Here is a 15,057-nt window from a genome sequence, read left to right on the forward strand (position 1 = left end):
CGAGGGTGGAGCAGAAGGAGGAGGAGGTGGAAAAAGGAGAGCCCGTTTTTGCCACCTACTTACATTTTCTAAATTGTTTTTGCTAGGGTGGAGCCGAGCCGACCTAATTGCTTGTTTTTCCTGCGACCCCCCCTTTGTGATAAATGGCCGTTTCTTGGGGACAAAAAGTTGATGGCTTTCGTGTGAAATGTGAGAGAAAGGTACATTTTTGCGTTTTTGAAGGTTTGGTTTTCCGGTTGTTTAAACGCAAAAAGTGAAACTAAAATTTAAGCTTTTTGCTTGATTCCAAATAACAGTGTAGGAATGACAGCTCGCCATAAAACTTGCCATAAAACAACCAAAGTCAACTTTTTTCGGGAACCACCCTAGCAAATCTCCTTTTTCTCGGTTCCATTAGTAAAGTTCGCCCTAACGATCGTTTTTGTCGTGGAATTTTTGGAAAATTTCCACACAAATTTCCCCCGTTCCCTGCTTGGTATGAAAATTTCCTTCTCCGAATTCCAAGCAACTTGAGTGCCAACCCACGTGTGGGTCGTTTTTGTCCCGTGTGGTCATCGTCGGAGTGGGGGTTGAGGGGTTTGCTCTTGGAAAAAGATTGTCACTTAATTTTATTTATTGCAGTAATATTTCATAGAAGTTTAATATTATTTAAATAAAAGTATTTTTTGAAACAAAAAAGAACAAAACCTTCCAAAAAGTTATGCTAGCTTTCTAGTTTGACAGTTTTTAGTGGAATACCGACAAAATATGATCAAACTTAGGGTTGGGCGAGCAACGAGAAGGGAAAAGGGACAGTTTGGTCACAAAAACTTTCCACCACACTCCCACAAAACGAGGTCCTTTTTCAAGGGAGGGGAAAGAAATTTCTGGAGTGATCCCTGGAAAAACGTCTCAAAAGTTGGGGTCGTTCATCGATTACGAACTCGTTGTTTGAATTTAAAGAAAGAATAGAAAGTTATTTGTAATTTTGACGTTTAGGGTACGATTATGGCAAATCTTTATGACACTTTGACAGCTTAACTAATGCTAACAAAATGCAAATTTCTAAAACAAAATTGACTTAAAAATATTTAAAAAGGGGTAAATTATGAACGACCCCCTGTTAAGGTAAACTGTCACCAAAAATATAAAAAATCAACTCAAAAAAAACTTTTCCCTCAGGGACAATACACGCTGACCTGAAATAGGTCGCTTTATGTGTTAGAGAATACCCAGTGGGGAGGAGGAAAAAAGGGCCCGGCTTTTCAAGTTGGAAGAGGGGGGACGCAGCAAAAAACGCCTCAAATTACTCAGAAAAAGTGGGGAAAAATCAATACTTTGGGAAACTCGCCGCACACACACAAACACATGTGCACAATGTGTGGAGGTCTCACGACTCTTTTTTTGCAGCTCCATGTTTTGTTTGTTCGCCGCTTAGGCGATTGTATTTTATAGATAAAAAAAATGTGAACGTGGAAATTTCCATGAGTAATGCTTTGAAACATTAAATTCTCATTTTCAAATCGATTTTTAGTGCTTTTCAAAGGAATTTTGACGTTTGCGCAACGTCAAGTTGACTGCGTTGACGTTTCCTTACACGCTGAGTTTCATTAACCCAAAATGACGTTCAATTACACCCAACACCATATTGCACTTCCCTGCAAAAAGATATCCACTTGTTGACTTACCGAAAGTGTCTGCGAACAGGTTGCTGCGTTGTTGTTGTCGCCACTCACACTTCCTTATCAGCGTCCAGTGACGTTTGTTTGTTTTCGTTTGCCGCACGCTCGCTCCCCTCTTGAACGAGGGGCGTCCCAATTTTTTTCTTGTTTTTTGTTCAAATCGCCGCCGCTGCCTCCTTTGTTATCAGTGTTTATTCAGCAAATACACACACATCCAAACACAGAGTAGTATCACTTTTGATGGATCTGTTTGATTGACTTTTGAGTGAGAGAAAAGGCTGCACTTTCCAGCAATTTCCGGAAGTTTGTTGTTTCTTTTTTTTCGAGTGTGTAACTGTTTAAAATAGTGATTCAGCAAGGTTTTGCGAACGCACACACCGACACGTGTTTGTTTGCTAATTTCTGTAGAATTGAGAACGGACGCGCGCGCAAAAACACTTATCTCCTCTGTTTTTGTGCCGCGGAATTTGTTTAGACTTCTCTCGTTACACGGAAAAATCGCACACACTAGCACAAACACCGCAATCTCACTTGAGCGTGTACCCAAAACAATGGCGAGAAATTCCGTTTAATTGTTTGTTTCGCACACTCTCACACACCTGTGTGACCTTAAACTCGCAAAGTGCAAGCTTCACCTTAATTCGGCACGTGAGCCTCTCTTCTGAGGCTGAGTAGGCTGTGATGATTCACACACGTGGGCTCCAAACTGACACTTGTCGCGCTTATCAATAGATAAACACGCACGCACACACGTACACAGCCTACTAAGATCGCTCACTATCGTGAACAAGTTGAGCAGCGAAGAAATTCCGGTGAATCACTCTCGCCTACTACGTTCTTTTATTTATATTTTTTTTCTATAAAATTCTTCGAAAAAAGCAGCACAACACACAAAAAACGTCACGCGAGTCTGACGGGGGCTCGAACTCGGTCCGTTCTCGCCGATGGCTGTTTCCGAAATGAGCCAAGTTTGGTGCGCTAATTTTGCCCTCCGAACTGGTTTCTTTCGTTTTTTCGTTTTTTTCATGTGCCACAAAACAAAGAGTGAGAGAGGAGAGGGAGCGAGCGCTCGTTTTTTACTCATTTTCAAATGTGTGTGCGTTTTTTGTTGTTGTTTGTGTCTCGCTCGCGCGCACCGGTGAGCCGGTATCGCGCGCTCTCGCTCTCGCAGTATATTGCATTCGGAGAGAGTGGCAAAAAACGTGCTTTTTTGTTGCGCTCGTGAGCGCTCTCTCGAGAGCGGTAGTGATAACAGCAAAAAATGCATTTTAGAAGTAATGTGTTTACATAAAGTCAGTTTCTTGAAAAAACTGAAATGTTTTTTCTTACTTTTTGCGTAAACTTAGATTATTACAGTAGAAAATTTGTTGTTTAAATAATAAAAATCACGATTTCTAAAAAAAATCATTAAAATATTGATTATCTTTAAAGTTACAATACTTTTAGTGTTGGCCTTTTTACAAATTTGAACTCAAGGCTTTTTCCCCTCAACTGAGTGTTCAAATGAGCGCTGGGAGTAAATTGCTCCCTCTCCCTGCCTTATTCTCTCTTTCACACAACCTTCACTGCTCTCGTGCATTGAAGGGCAGCGCAACAACAACAAAAAACTTTTATTAAAATTTATCCTTCCTTTTACGGCGGGTAAATAAAGAGGCACACACTCTCCGAGCAGGGGAAAGAACGTGTTGCGCGCCGAGAAGAGGAAAAGAGAGAGGGGGCAAGAATTTGGATTTTTTATTTTGAAAATATTGACACAAAAAAATGTAGCCTTCTCGCCGCGCGCTTATGTACATTTACGTTCACATTTATTCTCTTTTTTTTTTTTCTCGAGTTCTGTTTTTTTTGCCACTCTGACATGGTTTTATTTAAGCGTGTGTGTGAGTGTTTAAAAACGGAAAAATATGACGAAGAACGGGCAAATAATATCTTTGAAATGTGGCAGTCCAAGCAGGCCAGGAGAGAGGAAGGAGCAGCAAAAAATCTTGTTATTTAAATTGAAAGGGGGAAGTCCGAGAATGGGGTCGGGGTTGTCACCGTGCAGTGGGATTGGGTTTTCGAGTAAGTTTTTTTTATTACTGAAAGTTCACTTTTTGTACTCGCTGTGAACGGTTTGATATGAAACGATCGTTGTTTTGTGACTGAATCTGAAACGAATTGAATGCATTAGTTCGAATGAATTTTAAAACATGAACAGAGTGGTTTTTGTTGAAGCACAAAATTTAGTGGAATAAAATAATGTTTCAAAAATCACTTACGTAATTTCAAAACATATTGGAAAAATTATGGAGATTTAAACTCAAATTTAGTCAAACGTAGAATGAAATGTTTTTTTTATCAAAATAATCAAAAAAATAAAATAAAGAAAATCAATTTTACAATTTAACAATTTTACAATTTTACAATTAAACAATTTTACAATTTTACAATTTTACAATTTTACAATTTTACAATTTTACAATTTTACAATTTTACAATTTTACAATTTTACAATTTTACAATTTTACAATTTTACAATTTTACAATTTTACAATTTTACAATTTTACAATTTTACAATTTTACAATTTTACAATTTTACAATTTTACAATTTTACAATTTTACAATTTTACAATTTTACAATTTTACAATTTTACAATTTTACAATTTTACAATTTTACAATTTTACAATTTTACAATTTTACAATTTTACAATTTTACAATTTTACAATTTTACAATTTTACAATTTTACAATTTTACAATTTTACAATTTTACAATTTTACAATTTTACAATTTTACAATTTTATAATTTTACAATTTTACAATTTTACAATTTTACAATTTTACAATTTTACAATTTTACAATTTTACAATTTTACAATTTTACAATTTTACAATTTTACAATTTTACAATTTTACAATTTTACAATTTTACAATTTTACAATTTTACAATTTTACAATTTTACAATTTTACAATTTTACAATTTTACAATTTTACAATTTTACAATTTTACAATTTTACAATTTTACAATTTTACAATTTTACAATTTTACAAGACGCAAGACTTTTTCAGTTTGGCCTGGCAACCCTGCACATTGATCACGAGAACTGTCAAATGAAGGTACCAATCGAGCAACAGAAATTTCACTTTGCGGTTTCTTCTTTTAATCGATGGAAAAATATTTTTTTAAATCGCAAAAAAGACATATTGACAGATTTGAAAGCAGTTGCCAGTTCGAGTATTTTTAAGATTGATTTTCTTTTTAACATTTTGGTTTCTCTACAAATATTTATGTAAAATTTGTATTTGAAAATGTTTTAAATCAGGGATAAGTAACATTTTTAAGATTTTAAGAATGTCAAATCAAAACAAACAGATAAAAACTTCTTTTTTTAAATAAAATTAATATAGAATAAATTGCGTGATCGTTATTTTAATAAAATTATCAATACTTCTCCATCGCCAAGAAAGCCCCCTTTCCACTCTGTTAGATGCTTTGCTCGGAAGAAAAACTCATAAACGAATCCACAAAAAACAGAGAATGGCTTCGAATGAGAATTGAACAAAAGCAAAGCAAAAAGCAGTTCGCTCTCTCGCTCACCAACACCGATGAAACCACCGTCACGAATCATCTTCTCTTTGTTCTTTCTCTCTCTCTTTCTCATTTTGCATTTTAAATGAATCACCACCACGGCCGATCGTTTGTTCATTGACAAAAAAGTGCACATGCACAAATTGCGTTTTTTATTATCTTTAAAATATGAGAGAACAAAAGAGACGGAGAGAGAGCTCTCTTGCTCTCACTCTTTTTTTTCGAGTGTAAATTTTCCACTTTTCCCACCCTCATCGGCACCCTTGTCCCAGTTTACCCCGAACCACCCACCTTCCTCCTCACACAGGAAAGCCCCTTCTGAATTGTTTGGAAAAAGCTCTCTCAACTCAACTCCAAGTCAGGGAGAACTAGATTGTGTGTGCGTTCGAGTATTACTTTTGCATGCTTTTAATGCAAAACTTAGTTCTTGTTGCGTTTTTAGCGTTTTTGCCAGACTCGCTCTCTCTTTATTTTCTACCCTTCTCTTTATTACTTTTTACTCTTTTCCTAGTGTGGTGGTTTGCAGTAAAGTTAGTACCGCGCGCGTGGCTAGTATGTGACCGTTTGGCGCTGTTTTTATCCCATTTTAAGCGTTCGCACACACACACGTGCACGTGCACGATACCCAGAGCGGACTTATTTTATCTATTTATGAGCAAGCTGCTTCTTTTTTGTTGTTGCGATTCAATTTGGTGTTCTTTATTACTATCCCACTGCATCGCCACTTCTGTTGGGGAAACTGCTGTGCGGTTGGAAATGGCTCACTTTGAGTTTCGAAAGTGTACTTTTTGCTTGTTTAAACAGTGTTTTTTTTTTCATTTTCGCATTTTTTCTACGTGCAAAATTGATGGCGATACTTATAAGTTTGCTATTGCAATTTTTAAAGTTAACTTTCTTTTCTCGATAAGCTAAGCAAAAACTGAGAACAATGTGCAATTGCATTCAACACTTTAATTTCTGATTTACATTTTCATTCAAAAGATACTATAAATATCACTTACCGTTAACTGGGACCAATCGAGACAACAGTCTAAAAAAGAACGGCAGTTTTCAAGCATGAAATGGTGCATATTAGAAAATGTTTGTACTAATTTAGCTATTCTATGTTGTGAGAGATTCGGCATTCGTTGCTGATATTTCTATTATCAAGTGTGATTTTTTGCCAATAATTATGTTTCCAACATATATTTCTCAAATCACATTTGAAATTAGACAATCCCGTTGTAATCTTATTTTTATTAGCTTTTTGTCCAATCCTGTTTATGTGTATTTGGCCTTATTGTTGTACACTCAAACCCGATGGTTTGACACCAACTGTTGTTAAATGAACGGGGTCACTTTATAGTTTGACACCCCTTTTACACGCAGTTCACACACACATCACCAAACGTTTGTTTTGATTGTGTTTGTGAGCGCCATGTAAACAATGACAGTTTGTCATACCTTTGTTTGTAAAAATCAGTTATCCAAAATTAAAAAAATCAAACACAGCCAAACGATAAGTGATAAGTGACATTTAAGTTTGACAGGTTTACTGTTACTGGTTCCTCAGCAATGTTTTCGTTCATTGCTGAATTTCAGCAATGGTTACGATTACTGAATTGCGTTCAGTTATTTATTTTTCTGCAATGGAAATCCAAAATTTGCTGTGTAGATTTATCTTGAAAGTTGTGTTTTTTAAGTTTATAATATATCAGGCATTTAAAAATAATTGGCAACACTGCCAAATAATGCTTGCCCTTTCTGGAACATAGCTTGAAAGTTGTCTTGTTGCGGACCCATATGAATGATCATGTAAAATGGCCCGTGGAACACCTCTAAATTGATTCATATTTTTTTTTAAATGAAGGGTATTAAAAAAATATGGTAGTATGTTTTTTTGTTAATACAAAAACGACTGATTTATTCATATATCAACCTATTTTAACCATATTTTAATCCCATTTTATGAAATAAATATTTTGTACAATAATCTTAATAATTAAAACAATTTTACTTGTTTCAATGTGAGTGAAACAAGTAAATATCGTCAAAACTTTCATCAAACATTTTTTGACTACAATTTTATTCAAATAAATAAACTTTTTTCAAACACCTTAAACAATCAAATCAACAGTACTGATAGAAAACTGTGATTTCGTGTTTTTTTTTATTATTTTCATTAACGAAAAAGTTACTAACGAATGTAAAAATAACAGAAATTAAAAAAAAACTTCTACTGATAGATGTATTTTCTTAATCTTTTAAATTAAAATAAAGTTTTTTTTTTCAAATAACTTATTTTGTAAATATGGCCCGCAAGCTTATTGCAGCTTTAAATTTGGCTCGGCCTCAAAAAACTTTGATCACCCCTGCTCTAAAATATATATACAGTCGACTCTCTGGTTGTCAATATCCAAGGGCCCGTCGAGGAAGAGAATCATCAGATTACAGAACGATGCAAAATGAAGACTCGATTGAATATATTTTTTTCTTGATACCCAGCTATGGGAGAGAATCATGGCAACGTCCATCAAACAAAAACAAACTAATGTCAAACATCCTTCAAAGCATCGTTTCGCCAAGAAAAATGTCTATGCAAGCCATGAGAAAGTGAAATTATTGACAACCGGAAGAGATTTTTAAAGCAAACAGAATCCAAGGGACCGTCGAGGAAGAGATCCTTCAAGCAAGGGGAAATATCGAGGAATGAAGATAATTGAAGTATGCAGATTGAAGGGACTGAAGAATTCATCGATAGATGGAGAATTATTGATATCGAGAAGATCGACAGCCAGAGAGTCGACTGTAAAAGATAATCTTTCAAAAATAGCGTATCTGTGCAATTAGTTTTTTTTTGTTTTTTGGTGATTCTTGAAGAGTATTTTTATTTTACCTACAACTTTGACGAAGACATTAAATTGAACAGTTGAGATTCGGATCAACGGATATCTGGACGGAAACATCGGGGGTAAAGGGCATTTGGGTGAAATCTATCACCTGGTAAGGGGGCGTTCTTTTATTACGTAACGCAGTTAGGGGGAGAGGTAGTCGGTGTCTGTTACGAAATTTTATGAAAATTGTGGGAGGGGGGGGAGGGAGGGGGAAGGTGTGTGCTGAAATATAGTGTTACGTACACTAATATAAAAAAAAGTACCAAATTACCAAATTCTAGGAATTTTGCCTCCTTTTAAGTTAAGTAATCCAAAAAACCCAATTACTAAATAAGGAAAGGAGCCAAAATTCCTAGAATTCAGGAATTTGGTACTTTTTTTTATTTCAGTGTAACGCAAAATTTTCATACAAGAATTCATTAAAAAATTGCAAAAAGACCTTGCAATTGGTGTCAAACCATCGGGATTTGAGTGTAATCGAATCTTCGGATAATCTAATCAAGAAATTTTCGTTGTGTTATTTTTGATTGTAAAGCTGAAGTATGACCCATGACCTAATCTAAAAGATTTAGCATTTTTAAATCCAAGATGGCGGCCAAAGTTGCGGTGATAACATATCGTCGCCATCGTGCTAACTTGTCGTACGTGCATTTTGGGCCAAATTGAGTTAAGAACGCCATTTTGTGCAGCTCACAATGCCTCAATTTTTGACCTTCACAGATCCCCAAAATTCGATTTCAATCCTGAGATATTCAACAAAAACCGAAAAAACTCCGTGCATTTTTGTCACTTTACATATGAAAGTAGTTTCAATCTTGTCGTGCTATCTTGTCACTCCATGAAAATTGATGTAAATGCGACAAAAGGCCAAAGGGATTTCAGGCCAGGAAAGTCAGGATGCGTTTGTAGCACGTACAAGCTAGACTACCGTAAACATTTGTAATTATAACTCGGGACTCCAGCAACCAACTTCAACCAAACTTTGGGACAATGCACAGAATGGTGAGCCAAACAAAACGTGTTTGTTATTGCGTGCTCTCGTTTTTGAATATTCAAGGTCAAACATTAAAACGCGTTTTTCTCGGAACGTCAAAATGGCGGGTGCGACAAGATAGCACGACGACGCCGAATATAGAAACGATGCTATTTTTAATTTTAAAATCAATCAAATAATCAAATTCATTTAAAATGGGGTCGCAGAAATCGAATTTGATGTGGAGTGAAAAAAAATTACAAACTTTTTTAAACTATAATTTCTGGAGTTTTTTTTTTAACAAAGGTCCAATAAACCAAATTTGCTTTTTGAGTGTTTTTTTTTAATACCCCTGACTTAAGGCGGTTTCAAAAACACTAAAAAAACAAAAACTGGGAATTTGGTTTATTGGACCTTTTCAAAAAAAAAAAAAAAATCCAGATTTGTTATATGAACGTAGTACGGGTACAAAATTCAAAGTGTTCAAAGTTCAAAAATTGCGCGCCACGATATTTCACCACGCCATTGTCCAAATTGACTTATGTTTGGCCATTAAAAAAAGAAATTAAACAATCATCCTCTATTGACCGATGACGGCTGGCTAATTGGCTAAAGTCTCTAAACCACACCCGAAACCACCACCGAAGATAATCTCTTCAAAAGAAATCACCAACAAAAGAGGCCCCGGCTCCGTTACTGTGTGCATAAGGACGCTTCCCTTAAGTAGAGGTCAATTTCTACGGGGTCGTGTCGGAGGTCCTTCGCAAAGGAAAAAAGGATCGTTTTTAGCTCAAGAAGGGAGCAATGAATGAAGGAAGGTGTGATAATTTGCCACTTTTGAGCCAAACCAGAGAAAAGGACACGCGACCCCGGCGCCTTACGGAAGGAGGTTGTTGAGGTCAGTCAACTTTTAAGGGAGGAGGTCAGTTAAACAATTAACGAATGTTTTGATTGCTCTTTTTTGGGTGAGCTTGAATGGGTGTGGTATTTGAGGTGTGAAAAAGTAACATTTTTGTGATTTATTTGTCTTTAATTTGATTAGATTTGACCCAAGATAAAAGCATCTTGTGATGGCACATCAGAACTTTGGATATGGCTTTCAAAATAATTTGATTGTATTGTGAAATTCGTCGAATGCTGCGGTAGGGCCAAAACCTAAACCCACTAAATGTACAAGCTTTTTAAATACAGTTTGATATTTCGAAGAAATTACCAAATATTTTTAGAACTTTTAAATATCAATAATAAAAAAAAGTACTTCTAATAAAGAAATCGAAATAAACTTGAATTTATTTCAACTCCAACCCCCTTGTATTCCACATCTATTTCTTTAGAAAATGTTCTCCCAAATGTGCTCATCATGATCTTCTAATAGATGCCATAAATTAAACTTAAAAATTACGTGTGCATCCTCTCTGCTGTTTCTGCTGCATTCTTCCCGATCACGTCCCCTTTTTGTCGTCTTCCTTCCCGTATTTTTTTTCCCATTTTCAAAAAAAAGAAATTTAAAAAGCAAACGGTGCACAGTTTCCGGTTTGGTCCCAAATTACGCCAAAAGGTGAGAATCTCGGCTCGGAAAGACAAACACTCGCACACACACATTCAGGGACGAAAAAAGAGGATTCAAACCGGCGTGTCCCCGTTCCTCCTTTTGTGGCACCTCTTTTTCGAATTCTTTTTGTGTATTTTCTGTTTAAACACGCCGATGAAAGGAGTTTTTTCGTTGTTGTGGGAAATTAATCCTTTTTTAACCGGGCAATCGTTCGAAAAACGTGGCACAGCTGGGATGTTTTGAGACTTTGAAAAAATTTAAGTTTAATGCGATTTCTTTTTAAATTATGTGATTTTAGCCTCTCAAATCTTGGTTGTCTTTTGAGTTTTAAAAATGATTTAAAAATCAATTAAAAAATCGGACTGCCGAGAGCGGGAGGTATCAAATTGTTGAACGAAAAATCACAGCATGCTTCTTGAAGGGACTGACATTTTTTCGACAGCTGGAGCAATATTGATTTCGAGAAGATCGACAGACAGAGAGTCGACTGTAGTTTACAGTTGGAAGATAATTGTTAGGACATACCAAAAAAATACTTTTTGGCGGGCTTAAAAGAGCTTGTTTCAGTGAGTGTACTGAGCCCAAATCCTAAATATGATCTTAATTGGACGTAACAGGACCTGCGAACCATAGCTCTTTGCATTTGACGCAACAAAATCACTGTCGAACATTGACCTCCCAAACCTCTATTCGCCTCATGTCCGCTTCCGTTGTGCCCAGTTCTGGGTTCCGTCAACCTGTTCCAGAACAACTCAATCACACTCACACTTCCGCGCCGAACGTTCACTCTCAACTGTTCACAGCATAAAAATAAACACGCGCCTCTTTTCATTTGTGTCAAAATGAAGTACACGCTTCTAGAGGACTAGTCTGTTTTGGGATATTATTTCCCACATTATTATTATTTACATTATTTTGACAGATGATTTGAGGTGCTTTGGCCACTTATGCGTTTACTTTCAACATCACTGACATGTAAGCCAAATGTAAAGCAGCTTCTGATTTGATGTTTTGAACTGTTTTAATAAATAAAATAAAACAAATCTAGGCCGAGTGAAAAAAATATTGACCCAAAAATGACGAACTTCTCATCACAGTGTCCTGAGGCAAACATTGATCGAGCTCGAGCTGTCACAGTCCCTGCGAAATATTTCGGCCGACATATCGGACGGTCAGTCAAAAAACCAGCAAGAAGTCGCCTGACAAAAAAATTTTGCTAGAAAGAGATTGGAACTACTTTGAATGTTTTGATTAATTTCTGACTAGAAAGCCTTATTCAAGATATTCTGTTGAATTAAATTTCTGCTAATCATTTTTTTACTGTTAAAAAAGCACATAATTTCAACTGCAAACCCCTTCATCAATCCCGTCACAATGTTTACTTTCCAGGTGATAGACTTCCCCCAAAATGATCTTTACCCCCGTGATATTTCCGTCCAGAAATCCGTTGATCCGAATCTCAACTTTGGAAAACATTCTTCGAAACTGATGTTCGTCGCTGTTCAGATAACGATATTCCAAACAAAACTAAAACCTTCAACAGCTGAGCTGACTGCTGTTGCTGCTGAAGAAAATCAATAAAACGAAATCTCCAAAAAGAAAAAAAAAACCCTTTTCCCATCAAATTATGCGTCATCCCCTTTTTTCGTCAAAAATAAAAAAACGAGGTAACAAGAACCGAAAGGATTCAGCACCCTCTCACCGGTCGGATTGAAAATTTACCTCTTTCAAAAATCTTGCGCAAGCAAGCAAAAAAAAAGCGCGCCGAAAATCGAACAAAACTTCATTCAACCCTTGTCCTGGCAAAAAAAAAACTGATCCATCCTGCTGTGTGCGTCGAGCGCCGTTTTGAGGGATTTTTCGCTATACTGTATTTTTCTTACCTGCCTCAGATATTCTGTTCCCGGAGCCACAGGATGTGTTTGATTTCAATCCTTTCTTTTTCGTCAGCAGGACAAGCAGCAGCAGCACATGCTTACATGGCTGTTGGCCTATCGTGTGGGACCACATAGGACCACATGCTGTTTTGATTTGAAACTCTTCGTTCGGTGCGATGTTGAAAATTTAGTTTATTTCAATCATCAAAACTGTCAAATTGATGTTGGACATTGCTCGTTAAATTACCTAATAAATATTATTGATTTTCCACCACCGTTAGTCATCGGCTTGTTAGTTTGTTTGTTGATTTTTTAAAACGAACTCTAAGTCATCATCTTGGATTAGAAATTTTCAAACCAGAGAATATTAATTTTATACTTAAGCTCCTCGACCCGAAATAAGGAGGATATCATAACATTCAGGATCAGGGTCAGGATTTTGCGGCTGTATCTATTCTTTAAGACGATATCTAAGAATTTGGGAAATATTTGTAGAGCTGGACAACTATGGTAAAGAAACAGTCAACTTTTCCTTGGGGAAAAATACCTATTTTCATCAATCACCTATCTTTGGCATATGGGGAGTTTGCTGCTCGATTAAAGCTTCAAAATAATTGTTTGGGCCATTAACTTACCAGCAACAACTCCGCATCGAGTAAGCACACAAATCAAAATTTTTATCTTGCGCATGCTTTAGCTTTTCACATGACAAATAATCTCGAAACATGTATTTTTTTTAGCAAGCGCTATAAAAATAACAAACACCCCGAGTCACTTGACGTTTTACCTATTCTCGTCGAAATCTGACAAGAACCGAGCGCGATGCGAAGGCACATAAAGAACAATGGCCCACCACCAACACCACCAGCAGTGAGGCTTCCTCTGGAAACGCTACTTTTTGGTGGTTGAGTCCTAAATGTTTGTTTAAAATAACATGGACTTGAAGCCACAAAAATGCGCTGACAGAAAAAAAAATTTAGGCCGATAATAGAAATTGCGTCGGCAATAGGGCATTCTCGTCAGACGAGAATAGACTTTGAAAAAATAATTTTGTAAAATGGTTGGAAAATAGATAGAAATAAGTGTTGGTAAAAATCAAATTAAGCAGAAATGTTCACAAAAAGCTGCTGGTGTTTTTGGTTTTAGTAAATTTCAAGAAACACTCCGAATTATCGAGCATCATTCAGACACCTCCGCCTGCCATTAGCTTTGGCTCAAGTAGGTTCAAAGTCATTTTATGTACTACTGTACGTAAATTTCGATATCGTGCACCGTTTTCAAGTTAAAGCCACCTTAATTTTAAAGTGACTTTTCTAACTGAAAATTAAATCCAAAAGATTGGTAAACATGCGGCTGATTTTCAATGTAAAAAAAACATGTATTGTGAAAATTTTGAATATTGAACAAAAATATTAAAAAAAAATGCTAATCAACCTCAGCATTTGAAATGTTAGGATTGATCTGGGTGATGAATAGAGAGAATGATCCCACTTTGTTTACATCTACAAACTAGGAGTCTGTTCAAGCACAAGCATGACTTTTTTCCTCCTGGCTGATTTTGGAATCCTGCAGCAGAAATCAAACAATAAAGACAGCTTCTGGATGTATACAACCGCATCGACTCCATAAACAACTTTCGTTCATAATCATTAAAAATGTCGATCCTGCCTTCAACTTTCTTAAAATTTCTTAACTTCAACTTGACTTCCAGGTCCTCAAAAGCCACACATTTTTTATTCCTGCAAAAAAAAAAACTTTTATTAATGATCGATAACAATACTCTCTACTTTTAGTGAACAGTAAATTGGTTCCACTTTGACAGTTCAAAATTGAGGCCGTTTTGCGAACCACTTTTCAGCACCCAGATGGGCACTAATTTAAAAAAAAATGAATAGCTGCGATTATTTTCAAAAAAGTTACCCAAAAATGGCTATAACTAGAAAACGGTGCACTTTATCAAAATTTCACTACAGTACTTTTTGATTGCAAATTTGATTTTACTTCGAAAAATGAAGTTGAAACATTTTTACCACCAATATATTTCGATTTTTTGAAAAAATCAGTACTGATTCAAAAATAGGTCAAAGATTTGTTGCACATTCTGGAAATTTTGAAAAAGTTGGCACTTGATGTCCCCTAAAACATATCAAAAAATAAAAACTGTGTTTTTTTTTTAAATCAAATTTTTGTGACAAAAAGTGAAATAAAAGATCCAAATACCATGTATCATTTCTTTCAATGTAGTCTTTATCCATACTTACGTCTTTTCCAAAAACACCAAATCGATCAAAAAATTCCTACAATGGGTAATTCTCTACCAACTCACACGAAATCGGGAAAAGTTGCACTGACCCCTCTTCGATTTGCGTGAAACTTTGTCTTAAGAGGTAACTTTTGTCCCTGATCACGAATCCGAGGTCCGTTTTTTGATACCTCGTGACGGAGGGGCGGTACGACCCCTTCCATTTTTGAACATGCGAAAAAAGAGGTGTTTTTCAATAATTTGCAGCCTGAAACGGTGATGAGATAGAAATTTGGTGTCAAAGGGA

General features: G+C 35.9%; 1 protein-coding gene across 6 annotated transcripts in view; it reads right to left on the reverse strand.

Moving 5' to 3' along the window:
• The window catches only part of LOC6044762 (protein bric-a-brac 1), a 44,709-nt gene extending 42,073 nt beyond the window's left edge, over window positions 1–2,636 (reverse strand). The window contains exons 1-2 of one of the 6 annotated variants that reach the window (XM_038266769.1): window positions 2,297–2,636; window positions 1,668–1,907 (exon numbers count right to left, since the gene is read on the reverse strand). The gene's annotated coding sequence lies outside the window, so the exon portion shown is untranslated. Of the gene's footprint in view, window positions 1–1,667; window positions 2,109–2,260 lie in introns of all 6 variants that reach the window. The other 5 variants (XM_038266768.1, XM_038266766.1, XM_038266763.1 and 2 more) reach the window with 5 other exon arrangements.
• Window positions 2,637–15,057: the final 12,421 nt, after the last annotated feature.

Source organism: Culex quinquefasciatus, chromosome 1 (genome assembly GCF_015732765.1).
Source record: "Culex quinquefasciatus strain JHB chromosome 1, VPISU_Cqui_1.0_pri_paternal, whole genome shotgun sequence".
Taxonomy (NCBI): Eukaryota; Metazoa; Arthropoda; class Insecta; order Diptera; family Culicidae; genus Culex; species Culex quinquefasciatus.